Here is a 9,103-nt window from a genome sequence, read left to right as displayed (position 1 = left end):
AAAAATAGATCAATTAAACTAAATAAGTCTTCTTCCCATTAAATAAATTAAAAAAGTCTGTCTTGTAACCAGTCCTTTTCAAACAAGTAAAGTCTGCCCATTTTGTGCCGTCGATTTTGTGTTAATGCCTAGTATTTATACAAAATCATAATTTAAAGGACTTCATTCCTTCATTCACTTTGGAAATTTGGAATTGCAGCACATCAAATTTTGCCTGGGAAGAAAAGTAGATTAAATAAATTTAATAAGTCTTACTACTTCCCATTAAATAAATTAAATACGTCTTACTTGTTCCCACTCCTTTACAAAAAAGTAGTTTAAAACGAGGTCCCTTCACTCAACCTTTAACCCTATTTATTCACCTTCTAGGCTAAGTGTTAAAGGCTAAGTGTTAAAGGCTAAGTGTTAAAGGCTAAGTGTTAGAGGCTAAGTGCCAGAGGCTAGGCGCCAGAGGCGAGTTTTTGTGGGCTGAAGTTTTAGTGGGGTTAGTGTGAATACAATCCAAAAGAATACAACAGAATACAATACAATAGAATATAATACATAGATTAAATTCAATAGCTCTTACTACTTCCCATTAAATAAATTAAATACGTCTTACTTGTTCCCAATCCTTTTCAAAAAAGTAGTTTAAAACGAGGGCCCTTCACTCAACCTTTAACCTCAACCCCGCACGTCACATTGTGTTGTATCTGTGAATGTTGGTTGTGGCCAAATGATAGTTTTCTTTCATTCGTTTAGGTTCCACGGTGTTTGTTGGCTATGTTTTCCACTGTCAGAAGGATGAAAATACAAAGTACAACGCTTGGACGTGGGCGAAGACGTCACCGGTGAGTCCTTCCTTCCTATTTATTTACCTTCTAGATGCTAGAGGCTAAGTGTTAGAGGCTAAGTGTTAGAGGCTAAGTGTTAAACACAATACGAACAACACAACGATACTGCACTGAACAACACGATACCGCACTGAGAAACACGATACCGCACTGAACAACACGATACCGCACTGAACAACACCATGCCGCACTGAACACCATGCCACACTGAACAACACCATCCCGCACTGAACAACACCATGCCGCACTAAACAACACCATGCCGCACTGAACAACACCATGCCTCACTGAACGACACCATGCCGCACTGAAAGACACCATGCCGCACTGAACGACACCATGCCGCACTGAAAGACACCATCCCGCACTGAACACCATGCCGCACTGAACAACACCATCCTGCACTGAACAACACCATCCCGCACTGAACAACACCATGCCGCACTGAACAACATTATGCCGCACTGAACATTATGCCGCACTGAACAACACCATGCCGCACTGAACAACACCATGCCGCACTGAACAACATTATGCCGCACTGAACAACACCATGCCGCACTGAACAACACCATGCCGCACTGAACAACACCATGCCGCACTGAACAACATTATGCCGCACTGAACAACACCATGCCGCACTGAACAACACCATCCTGCACTGAACAACACCATTCCGCATTGAACACCATGCCGCACTGAACAACACCATCCCGCACTGAACAACACCATCCCGCACTGAACAACACCATGCCGCACTGAACAACATTATGCCGCACTGAACAACATTATGCCGCACTGAACAACACCATGCCGCACTGAACAACACCATGCCGCACTGAACAACACCATGCCGCACTGAACAACATTATAACGCACTGAACAACACCATCCCGCACTGAACAACACCATGCCGCACTAAACAACATTATGCCGCACTGAACAACATTATGCCGAAATGAACAACACCATGCCGCACTGAACAACACCATGCCGCACTGAACAACACCATCCTGCACTGAACAACACCATCCCGCACTGAACAACACCATGCCGCACTGAACAACACCATGCCGCACTGAACAACACCATGCCGCAATGAACAACACCATCCCGCACTGAACAACATTATGCCGCACTGAACAACATTATGCCGCACTGAACAACATTATGCCGCACTGAACAACACCATGCCGCACTGAACAACACCATCCTGCACTGAACAACACCATCCCGCACTGAACAACACCATGCCGCACTGAACAACATTATGGCGCACTGAACAACATTATGCCGCACTGAACAACACCATGCCGCACTGAACAACACCATGCCGCACTGAACAACACCATGCCGCAATGAACAACACCATCCCGCACTGAACAACACCATGCCGCACTGAGCAACACCATGCCGCACTGAACAACACCATCCTGCACTGAACAACACCATGCCGCACTGAACAACACCATTCCGCACTGAACAACACCATGCCGCACTGAACAACATTACGCCGCACTGAACAACACCATGCCGCACTGAACAACACCATGCCGCACTGAACAACACCATGCTGCACTGAACAACATTATGCTGCACTGAACAACACGATCCTGCATTGAACAACACCATGCCGCACTGAACAACACCATCCTGCACTGAACAACACCATCCTGCACTGAACAACACCACCCCGCACTGAACAACACGATCCCGCATTGAACACCATCCCGCACTGAACAACACCATGCCGCACTGAACAACACCATTCCGCACTGAACAACACCATGCCGCACTGAACAACACCATGCCGCACTGAACAACACCATGCCGCACTGAACAACACCATGCCGCACTGAACAACATTATGCCGCACTGAACAACACCATGCCGCACTGAACAACACCATCCCGCACTGAACAACACCATGCCGCATTGAACAACACCATGCCGCACTGAACAACACCATCCTGCACTGAACAACACCATCCCGCACTAAACAACACCATGCCGCACTGAACAACATTATGGCGCACTGGACAACATTATGCCGCACTGAACAACACCATGCCGCACTGAACAACACCATGCCGCACTGAACAACACCATGCCGCACTGAACAACACCATGCCGCACTGAACAACATTATGCCGCACTGAACAACACCATGCCGCACTGAACAACACCATGCCGCACTGAACAACACGATCCCGCATTGAACAACACCATCCTGCACTGAACAACACCATGCCGCACTGAACAACACCATGCCGCACTGAACAACACCATTCCGCACTGAACAACACCATGCCGCACTGAACGACACCATCCTGCACTGAACAACACCATCCCGCACTGAACAACACCATGCCGCATTAAACAACACCATGCCGCACTGAACAACATCATCCTGCACTGAACAACACCATGCCGCACTGAACAACACCATGCCGCACTGAACAACACCATGCCGCACTGAACAACATTATGCCGCACTGAACAACATTATGCCGCACTAAACAACATTATGTCGCACTGAACAACACCATGCCGCACTGAACAACACCATGCTGCACTGAACAACATTATGCCGCACTGAACAACACGATCCCTTATTGAACAACACCATCCCGCAGTGAACAACACCATGCCGCATTGAACAACACCATGCCGCACTGAACAACACCATGCTGCACTGAACAACATTATGCTGCACTGAACAACACGATCCTGCATTGAACAACACCATGCCGCACTGAACAACACCATCCTGCACTGAACAACACCATGCCGCACTGAACAACACCATGCCGCACTGAACAACATTATGCCGCACTGAAAAACACCATGCCGCACTGAACAACACCATCCCGCACTGAACAACACCATGCCGCATTGAACAACACCATGCCGCACTGAACAACACCATGCTGCACTGAACAACATTATGCTGCACTGAACAACACGATCCTGCATTGAACAACACCATGCCGCACTGAACAACACCATCCTGCACTGAACAACACCATCCTGCACTGAACAACACCACCCCGCACTGAACAACACGATCCCGCATTGAACAACACCATCCCGCACTGAACAACACCATGCCGCACTGAACAACACCATTCCGCACTGAACAACACCATGCCGCACTGAACAACACCATGCCGCACTGAACAACACCATGCCGCACTGAACAACACCATGCCGCACTGAACAACATTATGCCGCACTGAACAACACCATGCCGCACTGAACAACACCATCCCGCACTGAACAACACCATGCCGCATTGAACAACACCATGCCGCACAGAACAACACCATCCTGCACTGAACAACACCATCCCGCACTAAACAACACCATGCCGCACTGAACAACATTATGGCGCACTGGACAACATTATGCCGCACTGAACAACACCATGCCGCACTGAACAACACCATGCCGCACTGAACAACACCATGCCGCACTGAACAACACCATGCCGCACTGAACAACATTATGCCGCACTGAACAACACCATGCCGCACTGAACAACACCATGCCGCACTGAACAACACGATCCCGCATTGAACAACACCATCCTGCACTGAACAACACCATGCCGCACTGAACAACACCATGCCGCACTGAACAACACCATTCCGCATTGAACAACACCATGCCGCACTGAACAACACCATCCTGCACTGAACAACACCATCCCGCACTGAACAACACCATGCCGCATTGAACAACACCATGCCGCACTGAACAACACCATCCTGCACTGAACAACACCATGCCGCACTGAACAACACCATGCCGCAATGAACAACACCATGCCGCACTGAACAACATTATGCCGCATTGAACAACATTATGCCGCACTAAACAACATTATGTCGCACTGAACAACACCATGCCGCACTGAACAACACCATGCTGCACTGAACAACATTATGCCGCACTGAACAACACGATCCCGCATTGAACAACACCATCCCGCAGTGAACAACACCATGCCGCATTGAACAACACCATGCCGCACTGAACAACACCATGCTGCACTGAACAACATTATGCTGCACTGAACACGATCCTGCATTGAACAACACCATGCCGCACTGAACAACACCATCCTGCACTGAACAACACCTTTCCACACTGAACAACACCATGCCGCACTGAACAACATTATGCCGCACTGAACAACACCATGCCGCACTGAACAACACCATGCCGCACTGAACAACACCATGCCGCACTGAACAACACCATGCCGCAATGAACAACACCATCCCGCACTGAACAACACCATGCCGCATTGAACAACACCATGCCGCACTGAACAACACCATCCCGCACTGAACAACACCACCCCGCACTGAACAACACGATCCCGCATTGAACAACACCATCCCGGACTGAACAACACCATGCCGCACTGAACAACACCATTCCGCACTGAACAACACCATGCCGCACTGAACAACACCATGCCGCACTGAACAACACCATGCCGCACTGAACAACACCATGCCGCACTGAACAACATTATGCCGCACTGAACAACACCATGCCGCACTGAACAACACCATCCCGCACTGAACAACACCATGCCGCATTGAACAACACCATGCCGCACTGAACAACACCATCCTGCACTGAACAACACCATCCCGCACTGAACAACACCATGCCGCACTGAACAACATTATGGCGCACTGAACAACATTATGCCGCACTGAACAACACCATGCCGCACTGAACAACACCATGCCGCACTGAACAACATTATGCCGCACTGAACAACATTATGCCGCACTGAACAACACCATGCCGCACTGAACAACACCATGCCGCACTGAACAACACCATGCCGCACTGAACAACACGACGTCGCACTGAACAACACGACGCCGCACAGAACAACACGACGCCGCACAGAATAACACAATACCGCACAGAACAACACAATACCGCACAAACAGTTTTAGATAATATTACGTCGCAGTCATGTGACGCGGACATGACGTCAATAGGCGGAACTCACGGCAAAATTATAATCCGTGGGCGTGGCTTGCAACAGGAAGTAGGAAAGCGGCAGTTCTGGCAAACAAGACACAGCTGTTAGTAACACGATGACTAACAAGGCAAATATTTTTGTTTTCAGCTTGCAACTTGACCGTCTAGAGCGTACAAGGTAATTACAACTGTTTTTTTTTAGCCCTGAAAAGCGAGGGAGTGTGGCGTTTGGGAGGAATGTCGAACTCGGCGTCTGCTTCCAGCCACAGACGCCAAATTTCGACGATTATTTCGACTGGTCAACGGTTGTAAATTATTGCGTTGACTAAAAACTTTATTTAACTCTACTCTTAACTTTGCCGTTTCAGATATGCGGGTATTACACCGCGGAAATGACGTCAATAGGCTGAACTCTCGCCAAAATTCAAATCTGTGGGCGCAATGGCCTTGAGCGAGACACCGGATACAAACACGACGATTATCAACAGAAATATCTTTATTTTCCGCTTGCAAGTGGACCGTCTAGAGCGTACACGGTAAGTACAACTCATTGTGTTTAAAAAGATTTACGTTTGTGTAGTTTGCGTTGCGTTGTATCTGTGAATGTTGGTTGAGGCTAAATGTTAATGTTTAATTTCATTCCTTTAGGTTCCACGGTGTTTGTTGGCTGTATGTTTTCCACTGCAAGAAGAGGCTCGTATCATTGACCAGCAGGAGCTACAATGGTGAGTACCCCTTTCGTCTTCCATTTATGTTAAACACTTCCTATTTCATGTCTAACAGTACTCGATTTAACAAATAACCATAAATAAATACAGTGTGGGCAGTCACGTTAACATATGTGATTATCCTGCCTAATATGTTTATCACAAATATGTCACTAATCACTAATATGTTTATTTGTTTATCACAACACCTTTGGACCTTCAGCAATCGATTATTTACCTTCATCTACATAGAGACAGAACGATGGTGTCTTAAACATCTCATTCATTTCACCAAATAACTTCACGCAGGTGGATAACGGCCGTCTCGGTCACGCTATGTTGCGTGATGCAGTTTTGAAGAACCAAATGCATTTATTCAATGAATAAGTCAAGCTAGTTCTATGTTTATGATGTTGTAAGTTACGGTACCGATTGAAGTTGAGTTCGAAGCCAGTGGAAAACAGCGCTGCGTTTGTGCTCTCCAGGTACAAATGTTGTGATCTCTGACTGACGACCGGGCGAGACTCGAGTAAGAGATGTCCAAACGAGCTCCGGCAGGGCGGGCCAAGGCGGAGCGAACGGACGCCCTTCAGGCCGCCAATGACGAGCTGAGAACCAAACTGATGGACGTCCAGTTAGAACTTCAGCAGGAGAAGAACAAGGTGAAAACCTCAACAGACAGACACTGCCTGCCTCCCTGCCTGCCTCCCTGCCTGCCTCCCTGCCTGCCTCCCTCCCTCCCAGTTTTCCCGATGTAGATTAGACATGCGTGTGCCATGACTGTGTCAGCCTACATCAACAAATGCACCGAGGACGTCAGCACCACTAAGAATATCATCACCCGGGGCAACCAACGACCCTGGATGACTGAGGAGGTACGTCAAACGCTACGAGCGCGGAACTCTGCCTTCAAGTCTGGCGACAAGGAGACACTGAGGACAGCGAGAGCCAACTTGAACCGTGCCATCAGGATAGCGAAGCGAGACCGCAGTCGAAAATTTCAGGATCGTTTCCACGACGTCAAAAACATCAGGAGTATGTGGCAAGGCATACGGGCGATTACAGACTACAACTCACCCTCCCCCCCCCCCCGGTGGGTGTAGTTGATGCTGACTTTCTAAATGGTCTAAATAACTTCTTTGGGAGGTTCGAGGCACTAAACGGCACTCCAGCAGTTAAAACTGTCCCCCATCAGGAAGAGGAGGTACTCTGCCTTGACTCCGCCGATGTGTTGAAGACCCTGAGGAGAGTCAACCCCTGTAAGGCCCCTGGCCCCGACAACATTCCTGGGCGTGTGTTCAGGGAATGTGCAAGTCATCTGGCTGGGGTCATCACAGACATTTTTAACACCTCGCTGGGCCAAGCCACAGTGCCGGCGTGCTTTAAGACTGCCTCCATCATTCCGGTGCCGAAGAAACCTCAAATCACCTCATTTAATGATTACCGGCCTGTTGCACTGACTCCGGTTATGATGAAGTGCTTCGAAAGGCTGCTTAAAGGTCACATCGTTTCCAGACTCCCCCTATTATTTGACCCGTTCCAGTTTGCCGACCGGCAAAACCGCTCCACTCAGGACGCCATCTCCTCCGTTCTTCACCTGAGCCTGGCTCACCTGGAGGAGAAGAACACCCATGTGCGGAGGCTGTTCCTGGACTTCAGCTCAGCGTTTAACACCATCATCCCACAGCATCTGGTAGGAAAATTGGAACACCTGGGCTTCAACACCCCCCTTCGCAACTGGCAGCTAGACTTCCTCACCAACAGACCTCAGTCAGTCCGGGTCGGACAGAACACCTCTGATGTCATCACCCTCAGCACAGGCTCCCTTCAGGGCTGCGTCCTGAGCCCCCTGCTGTGCACCCTGATGACACACGACTGCGTCCTCAGGTTCACCACCAATCACATCGTGAAGTCAGCAGACGACACAACGGTGGTGGGGCTCATCAGAGACAACAACGACCTGGACTACAGAGAGGAGGTGGAGCAGCTGGTGGGCTGGTGCAGAGAAAACAGCCTGATCCTGAATGAGGAGAAGATGAAGGAGATCATCGTCGACTTCAGGAAAAAACAGCCTCACCACGCTCCACTGATCATCAACAGCTCAGCTGTGGAGGTGGTCAGCACCACCAAATTCCTGGGGGTCCACATCACAGAAGACCTCACCTGGACTATGAACACTACGGCACTGGTCAAGAGGGCACAGAAGCGCTTGTACTTCCTGCGGAGGATGAGGAGAGCCCACCTGCCCCCACCCATCATGAGGACGTTCTACAGGAGCACCATAGAGAGCATTCTGACAAGCTGTCTCTCTGTGTGGTGTGGAGGCTGCACCGCCTCCGATTGGAAGAACGTGAGGAGAGTGGTGAGGACAGCAGAGAGGATCATAGGGGCTCCTCTTCCCTCCATTCAGGACATTTCATCTCAGCGCTGCATGTCCCGTGCCCGTAACATCATCAATGACCCATCACACCCCCACCATGGACTGTTCTCCCTGCTGCCCTCTGGGAAGAGGTTTGCAGCATCCGCTGCAGGTCCACCAGGTTCTGCAAC

Source organism: Syngnathus floridae, chromosome 12, assembly GCF_059516105.1.
Source record: "Syngnathus floridae isolate MCC-2025c chromosome 12, RoL_Sflo_1.0, whole genome shotgun sequence".
NCBI classification, from domain to species: Eukaryota; Metazoa; Chordata; class Actinopteri; order Syngnathiformes; family Syngnathidae; genus Syngnathus; species Syngnathus floridae.
The sequence above is the reverse complement of the archived record's forward strand: the minus strand, read 5'-3'. Positions refer to the sequence as shown.